Consider the following 18,020-nt stretch of genomic DNA (forward strand, 5'->3'; position numbering starts at 1 on the left):
CCACTGAAAGCCAAGAGCGGTTTATAATGGCTCTTAGACTGATCAAAATCCCTGGGAAGGTCGGCAAGGCCCCAGGAGTGCCAGCCTTCTCTGGCCACCCCGCTCCTTCATTTTCTGGAGCCTCCCCACCCGCCAGGGCTTCTTCCATTTCCTCAACTTTACAATCCAGTTGGCCTCAGGCAGCCACCTCCTCCACACCAGTCCCTCCTCCCTCTGCAGGAGAGGCTCCCTCACCTCTCCCCTCCTCTCCATTCCCCACCCCACCTGTCTCTCTGAATGACTGCAAATCACACGGCAGATAATGGAGCGAATGTCACTTCTTCAGGGAATGTTGTGATGACCAGGTCTCATCTACGTGTGATCTTATCCATTGCAGCACTGAAACAGCTTGCAATTATATATCTATTTGAGCCATTATTTACTAGGTGTCTAAGTGTCCGCTTCTGCAAGGACCAGGGCTGCATAGGAGTCATTTACCGCTGCTGTGCCTCTTTCTAGCACACTGCCTGGCTCCTGGCATGCCCTAAGCAGCAGTTATGATATCAATGAGTTTGTCTACAAAACTGTTAAGTTAGGGGCGCCTGGCTGGCTCAGTCAGGTAAGTGTCCAACTCCTGGCTCATGATCAGGTCACGACCTCACGGTTGTGGCTTTGAGCCCTGCATCGGGCTGTGCACTGTAGAGCCTACTTGGGATTCTATTTCTCCCTCTCGCTCTGCCCCTCTACCTCTCTCTCTCAAATAAATAAGCCTAAAAATATTAAAAAAAAAAAGAACGCGTAAATTATATCGAAATCCTGAAGTTTTCTAGAAAATTTCTCCTATCTTGATTGAATGATTATCATGACAGTTTAGTGATCGAAAAAAAATTAAATGAAGTTGTCTTCAAAACATGTATTATTTTCCTTGGTAAGTCTGATATATATATATATGTGTACATTTATACACGAATAAATGTGTAGCATAATTGGGATAATATTTAATTTCTCAAAAGATCCCTAGCATCTTCCATCATATTTTGTCATCAAAATATCTCTGTGAAGAAAGTAAGGCATTTTTCTTTGAAAAAATTAAAATATCTTTATATAATATATATATCTTATAGCAAGATATATATCTTACTATAGTAATACATACACACTACAGTATATAGCATATTTCTACCACAGCCTAGAACAGATATGTAATATACTAGTATAGGTAATACTCTAGTGCATAGTGTATGTAGCACATAATATATATTATACTATAGTATGTATCTCATATACTATAGAGCATGCATATAGCATACATACTGTACCTACAGTAATTTACTATAGTAAATTATACTTAGTATATATAGTAGTATAATTTACTACTATATAATTTTATATTATATATAGATATTGCATATATCATAGATATACAAATTTACCAGGATGTTACCTATATATGAGAAGCCAGTAGCAAAGACAGAATTCATTACTGACTTATATAATCAAGAGTGACAGTTAAGACAGTGATGACTCTACGTGGGTGTTGTTGAAAAGCCTGACTCTACACAACCCTGCCTTCCGTGTTGGCGTAGGCGAAAATGGATCTTTAATTTTTGCACTGTCGTCTGCTGTTTGCTTACGATAATAAATAGATGGATGATTTGAGAAGTCTCTCATCGCTGACTTTTCTGTAAAGTGAAAGGAAATAAAACAGTAGTCCGTCAGGAAGCAGCTCAACCCAGAATGTGTTCGTCGCGTGAGCACAGTACTGGACCAGAGCCCCAGACCAACAGTTCATGGAGGATGCTCCTACACTATTTGGACTATTGTCCTGAAAAGCAAAGGATACATAATTTTAAGAAAGGCATGTGGTTTCTTCATTTCAGATACACGGGGTTAGGAAGAACAAGAACAATGAAAGAGTAACAAGTGTGTATCATTTACTTTGCATTAAGGACTTTGCTGGTACTTCCATATGTTTCCTCTCTCTCTCTCCCTCTCTCTCTCTCTCTCTCTCTCTCTCTCTCTCTCTTTTAAGTAGCCTTCTCAACCAGCATGGAGCCCAGTGCAGAGTCCAGTGTGGAGCCCAGCATCGAGTCTGAATCCACGACCTCAAGACTGGAGCTAAGATCAAGAGTCAGATGCTTAACCCACTGAGCCACCCAGACACCCTGATTTATGTCTTCTATTTAACTCTCCACATATCCTGAGAGATATATGTATTGCTAATGACATTTTATAGCAGAAAAGTCAGTTAACTTGCATACTGTCACAGGAGTAGCCTGATTTGTGGAACTGTTCTACCACTCTGAGCTCCATGAATCAGTTCCATTGGTTTAAGATCTTCTCTTGAAGCCCTTTTTCCAGTTAAAGTGAATATTCCATTGTAGATTTACCATCCTGTTAGATAGTTTCTAGGATCTACGAAATGACATGGCTGGTATCACGTGAGGGCTTGTGGTCACCATGCCAGCCCTCAGGGATGCCTACAAAGATGGTCTATATACAGCTCTCCGGATTTTTTAAAAATTATTAATGTTTATTTATTTTTCAGAGAGAGAGAGAGAGAAAGAGAGAGAATGCAAGTGGGGGAGGGGCAGAGAGAGAGAGAGAGAAAGAGAGAGAATGCAAGTGGGGGAGGGGCAGAGAGAGAGGGAGACACAGAATCTGAAGCAGGCTCCAGGCTCCCAGCTGTCAGCACCAAGCTGGATGCGAGGCTCAAACTCACAAACCTTGAGATCATGAAGTCAGATGCTCAACCAAATGAGCCACCTAGGCACCCCTACAGCTCCCAGTTCTTAAAACTTGCCCTAAGCAATGCTTTGGAGCATTCTTATCTAGATGGGTTTCCTGTGGTCCTCTTTCTTTGCAATGGCTAGCTATCATCCAACAGCTGCTTTGGTGATCTACCGTCAATTCTCTAAGCCCTGGTCCTGTCAGAAACATCCTAGAAGCAACCACTGCCATGTTGGCATTCCCAGGCCTTTTGTTGCTCCTGTCTTGCTATTTATTAAGACCTGCAATCATGTTTTATACTCAACTTCCTCTCAAGTCCAGACTGGACGCTAGCTCCAGGTGGATGGCTACTTCTTTGCCTTGTTCTAAGGCAAGATGTTGTAATAAAATGTCCTGGTCATGATACAAAACATCTTAAATGTATTTTATTACACAATCCATGAAACCACACTGTGAGATAGGAAATATTATAATTCTCCATTTTTTTTCCTGAAAAATAAACTAAGACAATGACCAGACAATTTTTCTTAAGGACACACAGCTGGTGGGAGGTTGAGCTGAAGTTTTTATCTCGAGGTGTTCTATCTTATCTGGACTAATGCCAACCAGTCCACACTGATGGGGCACCTGATGGAGCAGTTGGGCATTCTCGACTGTTTTCTACTTCCACTTAAAAACAATTTTTAAATGTTTATTTATTATTTTAACAGAGACAGAGCCTGAGTGGGGGAGGGGCAGACCGAGGCGGGGAGCGGGGGAGGGACACAGAATTCAAAGCTGGCTCCAGGCTCTGAGCTGTTAGGTGATGCAGGACTTGAAGCTATGAACCGTGAGATCGTGACCTGAGCTGAAGTCAGATGCCTAACTGATTGAGACACCCAGGTGCCCCTCAGTATTCAACTTTTGGCAAATCAGTATACAAAGTGCTGCTTTGGCATAGATATGGATAACTCTTGCATAAAGACACAGATAATTTTAATCAGACTGAATTGGAAGACAGGAAACATTCTCATTTTGTCTAATGCAAGCCTCAGGCATAAGGGAATTTCAGACTGGAGCACCTCACACCTTGCAGGGTGAGACCTGCCACTCAGAGCTGGTCAAGTCACAAAGGGAATGAGCTGGTCAAGTCACAAAGGTACCAGGTTCTGGGAATTTCAAGTGTGAGGTCAGAGACTCTTCTGCCACGGAGTAAATCCATATAGTCTCAGAGGGTGATGAAGAAGAGGAGAGAATTCAGAATTTGGGGAGATGATGGAGAAACTATAGAAGTGACCAGAGACCATAGGTCCTTGAGACTGTGGGCGCCCCTCACACCCCTGCTCACCAAGCTAGTCACGATTTAACCTCATTCTCAATCCTGCCTACTCTGACTCCTGCCGTGGGAGGCTGTCTGGTGTTTGGATTATTATCAACCCAGGAAATATTTTCTGTGGGATTTCATATTTGATTTCAATCATATTTGATTTGATCTGATTTTAAATTCAGTAGAAAAATGTTATGTGTATGTATATAGAGGTAATTTTGTTAGAATATATGTATTTCAATGAATCTGTAGCATAATGTGGAACCGACTTTCGCTTCTGTTTAAAATCTTTGCCTGGATACAAGGTTTTCTCTGCAGATGTTGGGGAACATACTCAGCTATTGGTTAATCTGGGGTCCTTGGCAAATCTGTCTTGTGCCATGGTGATTTCCATGCCTTTCTTGGGTATTTTTATAGGAGAAAATTTATGGTCATAAAACCATCCTTGAGCAACTTTTGTCAATATCTTTAGCTTATGTGTTAAAAAACATTTCAAGGTAATATGAAGTATATTCACATTTTAGTTTTGATTTTTCATGTTATGATTTTATTAAATATACTTTTTAGACCTAAAATAGCAAAAGTGATAGAAGATTATGGCCCTCCAAAAGGAGACTGTTCATTTTCTTGTAACCAATTACATCATCTTGGATTAGTCTTAAGGTGTTGATTCAATTGTTAGGGAAGCTAGATGCTATAAATCTCATAAGGTGTCATGAATACCTACTTGTCTGGGAGCAATGCACCCTGGGCTTTCTCCATCCTGGACATGCAGCAAATATCCTATTGGCTGATAGAAAGTCAGCAGTGAATTTGGAATATAGTTAGCCACAAACGGGGAGTCTGGGCAGGATCTGGGCAGCACAGGAGAAGAGTGATGATGATCTATTGGCATCTCTCTCTCTAACTGTGGTCATCGGGACGCATCTTTGAAATCTTAGGGCACTGCTTCTCTGTGGCCTGTGTGGGAAAGCAGCTCAGATCTGATCATAAACGTGCATATTGCCTCCGGCCTCACAGGGTTCTGCAGCTGCAATAAACCTGATGATCCCAGGCTCAAGTTCCAGGACCTACTACTCTTATCTTGAGAAAAGAACAATTAGTGCATCATCTGCTGAAATGCTGAAATGAAAGAAATGCAGGGGAAATATCCCCAAATAAAAAATCCCAGTGTGAGCTCAACAAAGCAAATTCTCACAACTCGGGGAGTTTTGAGAATTGCGTTCATGAGTGTTATAAATGTAGCAGCCATGGGTGCCCTTGCTGGGATTATGTGGCTTAGAAAGAACAACTGTAAAAGTTTTAGAAGCTGGGCGCCTGGGCGGCTCAGTCAGTTAACCGTCTGACTGACTGCATCTCAGGTTGTGATCTCGCAGTTTGTGGGTTTGAGTCCCGTTTCAGGCTCTGCCCGGGCAGTTCAGAGCCTGGAGCCTGCTTCAGATTCTGTGTCTCCCTCTCTCTTTATCCCTCCCTTGCTTGTGCTCTGTTTCTCTCTGTCTCTAAAAAATAAATAAATGTTAAAAAAGTTTTAGATGCTGAATCACGAGTTCATGGAAGGGATAATTTTGCTATCTGGTTCTGAGAAGAAAATCTATCTGGTCCTTTTGGCAGAAATTCCCAGACATTCTGGCTGTTCTGATCATTTGTTTCCCTCTTGCTTCAGGTAGCAAATTGCCAGTGGATGGGGAAGTGGAGACGTAGGGGTAAAAGGAATTCTATAAATGTTGCATTCCTGCAAGACAAATTTCAATCCCTTGAGCTCTTTTAAATGGTGTGAATTCTAGAAATAAGACACAAATTTAACTTTTCATGCTAATAATAATTTCATAAAGAAAAACTCGTTAGTAAAGGTGACAAATATGAAGTTCTACTGAACATTTAAATTCCAGAATATCAGTGAATGCCCCAGGGAGATATTTACCCAGCCAATGACTTTCTGATGTTATTAAGAAGTAATTTATTCAAGAAAGTCTCCATTCATGAGTTTACATAAGAACAATATCTACTTTACAAAGGCTTGCGTTCTCAGTATAGTGCATACCTAATTTACAATGACTTTTGGTTAAAATTTTCATTAGGTTGGTTCAATAGTATTTGATAATTTTAATTTAGTTTTATGAGATCCCAGGTTCCCATTTATAGGAAGGGAAAATGAACGCAGAGGAAATAAATTTTTAAAGAGCAAATTTATCTCTCAAATGAGGTCTGCTAATTTCAGCGGTAAATCTCAGGTGGAGGAAAGTTAACCTTTAGTATTTCTCTGGCAGTCCTTTTGGGCACAGACGATGGGCATCCATTAAGAAGCAGCCTACACCCACAGCATCACAGTGGTTTGCAACTGTGCCGATATGTATAGTGATTCTGCAAGAGACTCTTTTGGAAAATACCGAAATGGAAAAGGAATTCCAGGATTTAAGTGTAGGGTGTTTTCATGGGGCAAACAGTAGTCTTCAGGCATAAAGCAGGCCCAAGAAAGCAGAACCAAAATAGATGAGAAGTGAATGCTACAGGTTTCTGAAACAAGGATTTAGGAGTACACAATGACTAGAAGTCAGGAATTTAGGTAGGATGGCCATTATTCAAGTTTCACCAAGAATGTGAAAGCAGGGTGGACTCAGGCCCAAATTCAGGATGAGAAAGCCACACCATGGAGCCTGTCATGGGAGGAAGGCCCAACCCTGATAATACTCTGGGGAGTTTGCCCTGCCTGATTGGAGCAGGGATGAGTTAAAAAGAGGCTGTGATACCCACACATGTGTGCATGCACACACCCAGAGAAAGTTAAGGTTTTTTGAGCAGCCAGTTTTTCTGTTAATACTAACTGATTTACTCTTCCAAGGGGATAGCTCCAAACTTTTCTCCAGCTAACCTGTAAATAGCATAGGGCCATGCAAAGTGAAACACTCCCTCTATCTTATCAACAAATTGCCAATGAGGAAGCAAGTCCAACCTCTCACAATATTATCCCCGTGTTGACAGAGGGATTGTAGATAAAATTTCCCATCACATCATGCATCAACATCCTGAAAATGTAGCCATGGTTTGCATGGACTACTGCAACAGCTGTGGGTGCAGAAGACTACAGAAGGCAATCTAGTCCTGCCCTGCCACTACCATTCTGAATTGGCCTCTTTCCTCCATTCTTCAGTAGCAAGGGGACTGGGAAGCACTTATTCAATGAGTTTGATCAATGTAGAAAACCAAGCTAGATCATTCACCTCCTACATATCAGTTTTTATTTCCTGAAGGCTCACTTTACTCTTTAATTCACTCATGCAAATGCCCATGGTCTACTAGGAAAGAGACTGTTTCCAGAACAGTCTTCTGTTTCATCAGTAGAGGTCCTGGGTTATGAAGTCCATCTCTGATTCAGTCAGGATTCAAATGAACATCAGCTAATGGTTTTAGGTCTTGGCACCTGAGACAACTTCTTCTTCCTCTTCTTCTCCTTCTTTTTTTTTAAACGTTCTCTTTTAAATATTTATTTTGAGAGAGAGAGGGAGAGGAAGAGAGGGAGAGAGAGAGAGGATATAAGGCGGGTAGGGGCAGAGATGGGGGAGAAAGAGAATCTCAGTCAGGTTCCACACTGTCAGTGCAGAGCCAGATGCAGGGCCTGATCTCGTGAACCATGAGATCATGATCCCCAAATCAAGAGCCAGATGCTTAACTGAGCCACCCAGGGCCCCGTGAGACATCTTATAAAACAACTGAAACCAAAGTCAAAAGTCCTTGGGTTAGATATATATGGACTATACAGTCTGTCAAAAACACAGTCTGCTAGCATTAAAAGTCAATCTACAGAATATATTGTGTGTGATTGTCATTGTCGCTATGAGTTACAGCTCTGTATTTTATAGTACATAATGAAATGGGATGATAAAAGTGACATCAAGCTTTGGATTCCAGTGTCTAAATCACCCATTTTATTCATAATTTGACAGCTAAATGTCTTTTAAATACTGCACAAAGTTTTATGATTTAATGTTTGCCTAAAGAATGGAAAGAAATGTGTTAAGCTGCATTGCTAAGTAGAATCAGACTGTACTGCATAAAATCATCAGAAGACAGGTGTTTGATCCAGTTTCCTTTGGCCTCTGAGAAGAGGAGTTTGGGGCCAAAATTTGAGCTGATCTATCTACCTCTGGACACCCTTTCCCCCAAGGCTCATCAAATCCGTGCTCTGCATTGAACAAATTAAGAGTTTATCTGCTTCCCACACATCCAACTTGTTCTGAAAACCCTTTCAAGCTCTTCCTTTCTCCTAAGAGATTGATATTTTGGTCTCTGGTGGTCTTTTATGTTTAGACCCCCATGACTGAAGCAGATCTGTGACAGTCCTATTACTACCTGGAATGTTCACCCATCTGTTGGTTCGTATTAAAGCAATCACGATTCTCTGTTATCACTGCTTCCTCCCTTTAGCCCAAGGCATGAATGCCAGGCAATATGTGAAAATCATAACACGGCTATGTCCCCAAGATGCTATTAATCATTCCTGTAGGTGCAGGGAATTTGAGTGGGTTTTTGTTGTTGTCGCTTGTTTTGTTTTGTAAGAGGAGGAGGCCCGGAAGGTAGAAATTCTAAAAAGAGGTGGAGAAAGGGGACCAAGAAAGAGCGAGAAGGGTAAGAAAATCCAGATCTCTGGAGACACTCTTGCCTAACGGACTCTGCCTTTGGCTCTCTTAACAAAACTCTAGGGCTTGACAGGCTCAAAACTGTTCTTTGCCATCCTCTCAATTAGAGAGGCTAATCCCAATATTAATGAACTCTGCTGAGTAATAAAATGTGTAAAATATCTTTCCTCTCATAACCAACAGATCATACATGATCCAGATCGCAACTACGACCCATGCAATGCATATGTATTTTAGGATTAAGTAACTTTTTCCTTTCCCATCTGTGACTCTAAATCTGTGCCGTATGTCACCTAACAAGGTATTTTCCATTATTCTTTTATTCAGTTCACTGCATTTTGTTCCTCTTGTCCCTTGAAAATTAGCCTGTCTGTAATCAGAAATCACTTCCATTCACAGTTCAGTGCCTCTACTGTAGATGTGGCAAATGCTTGTTTACGGGGCTGGTAATTGGATTAAAACATTGAAAAGAAACAGAAAAATGGAATGTGTTGAAAAAAATAAAAAAACCCCACAAGCATAAAATAAACAAAACCAAAACAAATTAAAAAGCTCTAATGAATAAAATTGCTATTAATAGAAATCATTTATCAGTAACAATGTTCCTGAGTTTGTGGTCCTCAATATTCAATTGAAATGATATTTAAAAACCTATGAGAAAAAGGAAAAGGATTCTGCATGGCTTTGCTGTGAGAATGACTTGAAAGTGGTTGATTAGTTTCTGCATATCTTCTGGGCTGTCTTGAGAAATGGGGAGTGTATAAATCTTCACAGGTCTGGATACAGAAATATACAGTCAGGAAAACACCGCTGTGTTAAGTTATTTAAGGGGAATTAATTATTATTTCAAATTTGGATATTATTATTTTCAATCTTGAAATCACAGAAACAAACAAACAAAAATAACTATGACCTGTTTCTACAGAGCCTTGCTGAGTGGGATGAACAGGTGACCGTCATTGGGCGTGGTGTGCCATTTTGTCAACTGAGGAGTAATGAAGTCAGTGTATAGTTCGACTGTTTACACCTGAAAAGGTATACCCATAGTCCTAATTTTTTGAACATTCTTCCCAATAAACTTATTCAAAATGTTTTAAGAGAAGCTGATGTCTTAAGAAAACAAAACTACTTGCAACAAAATAACCAAGAGGAGAATATGAAATCAACTAGTTATACAGGAATTTCAATATCTAACAACAGGTAGGCTTGTCCAAAGAGACAAAGGATCACACGCAATAGTGAACAAAATCTAGAAGAGAAATATCCAAAGAGCAACCACAGCACCGCTCATATAGTAGAAAGCAGAAATCGGATAAGCGAATCCATGGGATTGAGCTGCCACCCCTACCTTTCACAGATGTCGGCACGCAGTCCATCATAAGCCTGCAGAAGAGGGAAGTTCTTACCTGCTTAGCCGGATCACTCCTTTCTCTAGTTCTGTAGATCTAAAGATGGGGGGGGGGGGAAAGAAGTAATTAAGTTCAGTCTCTGAATTTGAGAAAGATATTCTATGCTAATATATCCTTGAAAAATTGCTGATTTTTTTTAATTAACAAAAGTTGCAATGAAAGCAATGTACAACAAGCAAGGGAGATGGCCTCTGTGTGACTCGCTCCTGCAGACTGCTCATTGTGCTCAGGGACCTAAGGTGAAGGCAGAAGTGAAATTCAGTTGTCTGGGACCTCTTCAATTCTCAGAGCAAAACGGTAGCCCTGAATTAATTGATTTCTGATTTCTGCCACACCTATGTTGATGAGATTTTTATTAGAGTTTGTCTATATTACCTTGAAGATTTTGGTGTCTGATGTTTAACTTTTATTTGATACATATCAATGGAAAATTAATGCCCTTCTTCTGCCATCAAAATTCTATCCAGGGAGTTAATGTCAGAGATTATCATGGGGATCTGCTTGGTCTGTTTTACTTATGGTGTAAGATCTAGAACATCAATTAGTTATTCTGGTCCAAGGCTTATTAAAATCCACTTACTATATGTCACGTTATTTTTTGGCCAGGCAAATACAAATTGGGTTCTAAAGTGTTTTAGATGAGTTACAATTCATTTTTGTGTTGTCAGAGGTGTAAGATTTATGAATTAGTGAGAGGTGAGGAGTATTCTATTATAAATAGAAAACCTGAACCCGATTCTAGAAACCCTGAATCCATTGGCCTAGGTCAGGAGTTGCCAAAGTATAGCCTGTGGGCCAAATCCAGCCTGCTACCTGTTTTTATAGGACTCATTAACTACAAATGGTCTTTCCCTTAAAAAAACAAACACGCACATTTATTTATTTATTTATTTATTTATTTATTTATTTATTTATTTAGAGAAAGCACAAGTGGGGCAAAGAGAGAGGGAGAGAGAGAGAGAATCCCAAGCAGGCTTTGCACTGTCAGTGAAGAGCCCGATGTGGGGCTTGAAGTCAATAACTAGGAGATCATAACCTGAAATAAAGTCTATACTTAACCAACTGAGCCACCCAGGCATCCCCAAATGGATTTTACTTTATTATATGGCTTAAAAAATGAAAAGAAAAACAATATCTCATGGCATATAAAAATTATACAAAGTTCTAATTTCAGTTTCCATTCATGAAGCTTTACTGGAAAACAACCACACATACTTGTTTACAAGTTGTCTATGGCTGCTTTTATTCTACAATTGTAGAGGTGAGTAGAAACAGAAGAGATATGGCCTACACAATTTAAAATATTTACTACTTAATCCTTTAAGAAAAAAATGTATTGACCCCTGGCTTTGGCTGTGATTGATTTCTTCTTTGTTGGGGATAAGGAGGCTAATGTGATGAGACCCTAATAATTAGGGTTAATCCATATAGATAGGTGAGTGATAGCTTTTATTAAAATAAAGATGACTATATTTCATTCTGGGGCCATCTAGGTCACTCATCAAAGATCATGAAGGGCATACGTATGAAAAAATGAAGTCCTTAACTGTTTGTGCAGGAAATTCTAGGCTGGCTTCATTGCTGTGCTATTGTTACTTATTGAATCTACTTATTTTCTTATAATAAGACTTGAAAACTCTCCTTAATATTTGATAAAAATATCTAGAACATTAACACAGTATAAAATGAATAAAAAATAATCAAAACACAATATATGTATATATAAGGATTTCTATGAAGCAGGTGTATGATGTTCAAAATCAGAAACAACCAAAATATATTTTTAATGTAAAGATATATATGCATAACACATATATTCATCCATGTGTAGTAAAGAGTTAACCTTTCTCAGAGAGAGGTCTGGCCTGTGCCCTTGGCTCTTGGGAGATAATTTTTAAGCCCTTGGAATATCCTGCCTGATAAGAGTATCATTGTTTATCTGGGGGCCTTAGGCTGCACCAGATGGTCCACACTAACAATGTGATTTATGGTACCTTGGGAGGCCTTGGACCCTGCATCTCCCCTCCACTTCCAAAGGGTCTGGACACAAAGGTCAGTCCAGCAGATGATCAGCCACGTTTATGTGACTCAGCCCAGTAAGAACTCGGACACCCAGGCTTGGGTGGGCTTCAGTGGTCGCTAATACTGCATATATATTGTCACATGTCATTTCTGGGAGAAGTAAGCACTGTCCACACCACGCCACTGGGACAGGACCGCTAAACGCCGTGCGCTTGGAGCCTTCCTGGGCCCTGCTCCCTGTGCTGCTTCCTTTGGCTGTTTTTCTGTCCTTTTACTGTAATAAAGTGTGAGAATAAGAGCTGTAGTGCATTCTGGGTATCCTTCCAGCAAATTATGGAACCTGCAGTTGGTTTGAGGGACCTGCTAGCTAACAGCTGGTGTCAAAGTAAGGGTGGGCTTGGGGACTCCTGAAAACTGTAGTGTATATACACTAAAAATTTTAATATACACATACATACACAAAAACATATCACAAAAAATCATGTCGATGGTTATCAAGATTGGGTAGTGTGCATGACATGTAGTCTTTAGTACGCTAGCATCCTAGGATCTGATGGTAATCAAATGGATTCTAATATATAATTACTCTTTTTTATCTAAAACAATTTTTAATGCTTATTTATTTTTGAGAGAGAAAGAGAGAGAGTGGGTGAGAGAGAGAGAGAGAGAGAGGGTGAGAGAAAGAGAGCGAGAGCCAGTATGAGCTAGAGAGGAGCAGAGAGAAAGGGAGACAGAGAATCCAAAGCAGGCTCTAGGCTCTGAGTTCTCAGCACAGGGCCCAGCATGGGGCTCAAACTCACAAGCTGTGAGGTGATGACCAGATCCAAAGTTGGACACTCGATCAACTGAGCCGCCCCCCATATACAATTATTCCTCAAGTTTTACTTATACATTTTATACACTCTCCTGTATTTATGATATCTCAACATTTTTTAAAAAGAGGTAAAATCTTCCGATGGAGCATGTTACTATAAACACATATGCACGCATACACACACAGTCCACGGTAGCATCAAAATCATTCAGCTACAAAAATGTGGCCATTTTGTCCTTAGTCTTATTACTCAATGACTATCACCTATTTTTCATGAAAAAAGTCACTTTGTTGTTCAGGGATCAAAATCACAATTCCCATGGTCATGTGCTAGAACGCTGGTTTTAGTTTGTTTTACTTGCTATTTGCTGGAATCTTGGAAATGCTGCCCCACTCACATGTGTATCTTGGAAAGTAATGTTTGATTTCTCTTGTTTTCATTTAGGTGTAGCAGAATGAACCACCTCTGTATAAATGAGCTGAAGTGACTAACATCTCAGTTACATAGGAGAGTCACATGATCATAACCATGAAGTGACTAACATCTCAGTTACATAGGAGAGTCACATGATCATAACCATGAACCATAACTCCTTCCATGAACAAGAACTGAGATTTCTCACCCCCTTTAAGCATCTACCTCAGTCCTGGGACTATTATGTGTCTGGGTGAATAATTTTAAACTGACTGACCACAAAAAGGATTCAAACCCATCAACACTTGGTCCCCTGTGTCCACAGAGACCCATTTGTGTCCATTTCCCAGACTTTTTGCAACCATTGCATGTCTACACAGCACATGCAATACTGTCAAACAGAAAGAAAACCATCATCTTCCAAGCACGGAAGAGGAGCTTGAACAAAGCACATGAGTCTTTACAGGCAGATCACTGAACTTCTTTAGCAATTGCTACTGCTGAGTATCTGATAAATCTGATGATAGCCCCAAAATAGAGATATTTTAATATGACTACAGGTAAAGCAATTTTAAGTATTCAGGTAACTTCTCAAAATATGAGATGTAATTTATTGACCCTTCAAAATAACCTAAAAGTCAATAGTTTGGAAATATTTTTGTTAGATGTTAGGGGCATGCATCTCTCTCTCTTTTTAATGTTTACTTATTTTTGAGAGAGTGCACAGGTTGGAGAAGGTCAGAGAGAGAAAGAAGACAGAGGGTCCCAAGTGGGCTATGAGCTGACAGAAGAGAGCCCAATGCTGGACTCTTAACTCATGAACCACGAGATCATTGACCTAAGCTGTGGTCAGACACTTAACCGACTGAACCATCCACACGCCTCATGAATATCTCTTTCAAAGTAATAATATTATAGGTAACAAAGGCAGAAAGATCATAAAGGTGGGTGGTAAATAGTTGCATAGAATAGTCAAAGTAAGCCAAAGATGTAGAGTTTTACTAAAGCCGTCTCTCAGTGGTCTGCTCAGACAGACAGATACACACAGACTGAAGTCAGAAACTTACCAGGTCATCTTATACAGTGACTGGCTTTTTGAATTCACCCAGATCCATGGTCAGACGTCAATTCCTGGTAATGGCATTACCAGGGCTTCATCTGATTCCATTGTTCATATGGCCCCAAATAATCAGGCCACTCTCATTGATTAGTGGCTTGTTCTGGTCAACAGAACAACTCGATCAAATTGACCCTGTGGCAACTTGTTTCACTGTTTAGCAGATGGCAGTTAGGATGCTCCCAGAGCCCGAGTCGGCCATATTTGGGCCATTTAAAGCCCTAATCGAGAGGCTGCTTCCAAGGAAAGAACATGGTGATGGAGGGCAAAGCTCTGGGTAGCGCCCCTGGGTGTTGAAGGTGGGGCTCAGATACACTGGAGTTCTCAAGGGAGAACCTCAAATTTTTGTGTGTAACAGTCACAAGTTAATGGAACTTTTGTAGAAACTCTGAGTCGTAGGTTCCAGTCCAGAGATACTGGTTCAGTACTTTGTACTGGGGCCCCAGGGATACATATTTTCCAGAACCACCCAAGTCATTCTGATATTGCTGGTCTCAAAGAAACAGAAATACACTCACCCTAAAATGTCAGAACTGCTTCTAACCTTCCAAGAGGGGCAGCTGCTTGTCACCATGTAATCCACGTGCTTAAGGCTAGGCGGGACCTTTCGGCAGCCTCACATTCTATGGCCCAGCAGAAAAGGTTGCATCCCACGGGCCTGTCCACAAGCCACAAGACTCATTTGGCCATTATATCAATGGTACTTACTCGGCTTCTGTACAATTTTAAGGAGGCAAAGGATGTGACCCTCTAAAAGCATCTTATTAACATCATGCAAATGTGTACTTGGACGTCCCCAGGGAATGATCCTTGGCAGAGTTCTTTCCCCAGACCTTACATTGCTAATGGTCATCATTACCTTTGAGCTGCCAAATAAAACCATGAGCAGCTCGCCTGAATCGGTCTGAGCAGACCACTGAGAGAGGGCTTTAGTAAAACTCTACATTTTTTCTGTGTTAAAAGATTTTATACTGTTAATCAATGGAGAAAATTAGAGGTTAAGTATTTAGCTTACCCAGCTCTAAGAATAATGACTAATTATAAAGACAGTTTTGATTTAATTCCCCAAATTTAAATTTGGTATTCACAGTTATTAAAAGTCTAAGAGCTAAACTATAAACAACCTGTTTTATTTTCTGTCAAGGTCTGATCAGAATTTTGTTGTTTGGTAAGTGACCTGTCTTGTCGAATGGTCACAGCCGGGCTGGCCAATCAGTCAGGGTGTTATTATTCTCACTGGAAACCCAGACTGGGATGGAAAGTGCATCCCAGCATTCAGCAAGTGTCTGCTGAATATCTGCTCTGCTTAAGGCATGGATGAGACTCCGTCCATGCCTGCGAGAGAATGCAATCTTAAAAAAGTAGCAATTATACTATGCAAAATGTGTGAGATCTCTAAGAAAAGTTCAAGGTAAATTGCCCAGGGTTCAGAGGGAAAGGGAATTATATCTTGGGAGGATAAATGGATATGTCAGGAAAGAGGTGAAATCAGCCATGGCAGGTAAGCATGGGGTGTGCTGCGAAAATGCACACTCTGACCTAGGTGGGGTGCAGACCGCGTTTTGGGAGTGAGAGTCGATGGCAGGCTTGTTATCCTTTTATGTGTTTGGGTCCTGGCTCTGAGCAAGGCAATTCTAATTTCAAATTAGGATCAAGATTTGCATGACCCCTTTAGAAAGACTATATCATGAGTAGTGTGGAAATAAAATCACGTCATTTAGCTTATAACACTGTAGTCTGCCGGGAGCCAACAAGACGGTGCTCGGTTCCCTAGCTCTGTAAAGTCACTGGTTCTGGGTCTCCACCGTGCAGTACAACACTTGGGATTCCTCCCGATCTCACAGGAGCATCGGCATAATAAAAGCTGGTATTTGATTATGATTTTATTCTTCTCAAAACAACTGATATGTTATCTCTTTAAATTTATGTAACCAACCTTTCTGGGAATTTGAGCTGATGTTTTAATCTCTAATTTTGCAGGTGAGGAAATTAAAGCTGGGAGGAGAAAAGACACCTTCCAAGACCGCACTGCTTTCAGTGAGAGGGCCACCATTCAAATCCACATCTATTGCCACTAAAAAGCACCAATAAGCTACCTCTCCTCACAGTGAGGAGTGAGCATACACATATTTCAAATAGAGATAATGTTAAAACTCCACAGAAGGGCTGTAATCCAAGTCATATTCTTGATCAAGTTCCTAGTTGGTTTTTTTTTTTACATGTAGTTTTTAGGGGAAAAAAAAAGAAATCATGAAAAACAAAACAATGAATAGGAAGACAACAACAAATAAAAGCTAGTTTCAGATAAAGTAAAATAGAAATAGTTGGGTCAACCCAATATTAAGTATCTCGGATAGGACACAACACTTAATACATATGTTGTTTTTAGCTACAAATGCTGAACACAGATTCATCAGGCCTCTAAATTGCAGCTTCCACTTTCCTGGAAACATGACGGATGAATGAGCTAAATGGCACCAAGAGGAAGTAACCCAACAAATCCAGAAGTGGGGGGCTTCTGGCAGGATGTCAGACTACACTGTCATTGTATGTCAACTACACTGCAATAAAACTGCTACAATGTTAAAGGTGGAAGCGAGTCACAGTGCTGTAGAAATGCTCATTCTAAGTTCTGGGGGCCTCAGTCTCCGGTAGGCTGGTGTTCCGCCGGGATTGTCCATTTCATCCCTTTGAACTGCAAAGAAAACGGAAGTACTTGCTTGGCGGCTATTGCGAATCTGTGCCTCTTTGGGGCACACGATTTGAGCAGTTAATGTAGTCAAAAGGACTAATGTGAGGGTGTGCAGAGAATCATGGGGTTAGGCTCCAGGGTAAAGAGTTAAAATGAGCTGTCATTCCAAGATGCCCAGCAAAATCCCCACTGGGAAATGGTACAGGATATGCCCTTGGGGGAGCTGAAAGTCCTCAATTTTATTTCCATCTGAACTTCTTCTGATTCCACCTTGGGCACTGATCCCAGGGAGTCCAATGGATTGGGACTAATGGTGTGGGCACTCACAGGGGCACCTTTGAAAAGGCAAATTTGCATAAGCCCACACACCACAGAGTGTTTCAAAGATCCATCAATAAGTCTGATATTGCTCCTGCAGGAAAAATAAACAGATTCCTTGAAATTGAGGGGACGTATTCAAAAACTTCAATAATGCTTTTTGAATTATAGGAAACATTTCCAGACTGATTTAGTTGTGACCAGCTTGGCAACTATTCCTGTGGACTCGGATGCTTAAAAACGTCTCCGTTTCTGTGCGCCGACACCTGAGAACACTAGCCCAAAGTCACAAATACATACACGTTCACTGATTTGGAAGGAGTTAAATGCAGGAACGCATTTTGAATGTTTTATTTTTTCTAAACTAAATATTTGTTTGATTTTCACAACATGCACTGATATAGGCAGTCACTATCATAAAAAGTTGTGCCCAGACACTTTTCCTGATCCTATTGCATGCTTTTTTTTTTTTTAGTTACTTGCTTGACCGATAATAGATCTAACTGCCATAGTTATCACGCTGGTGGACTGATTCATTCATTCAAATAGCATGGCTCCTTTCAACCTGACATCTTAAAACATAT

At 40.5% G+C, this 18,020-nt stretch overlaps 1 long non-coding RNA gene across 1 annotated transcript; it reads left to right on the forward strand.

Moving 5' to 3' along the window:
* Window positions 1-16,416: 16,416 nt before the first annotated feature.
* On the forward strand, window positions 16,417-17,014 carry LOC115304922. Its single transcript, XR_003914674.1, has 2 exons — window positions 16,417-16,540; window positions 16,859-17,014. It is a non-coding gene; the product is annotated as an uncharacterized LOC115304922 (long non-coding RNA).
* Window positions 17,015-18,020: the final 1,006 nt, after the last annotated feature.

The sequence above is a fragment of the Suricata suricatta genome, chromosome 10, assembly GCF_006229205.1.
Source record: "Suricata suricatta isolate VVHF042 chromosome 10, meerkat_22Aug2017_6uvM2_HiC, whole genome shotgun sequence".
In the NCBI taxonomy this organism is placed as follows: domain Eukaryota; kingdom Metazoa; phylum Chordata; class Mammalia; order Carnivora; family Herpestidae; genus Suricata; species Suricata suricatta.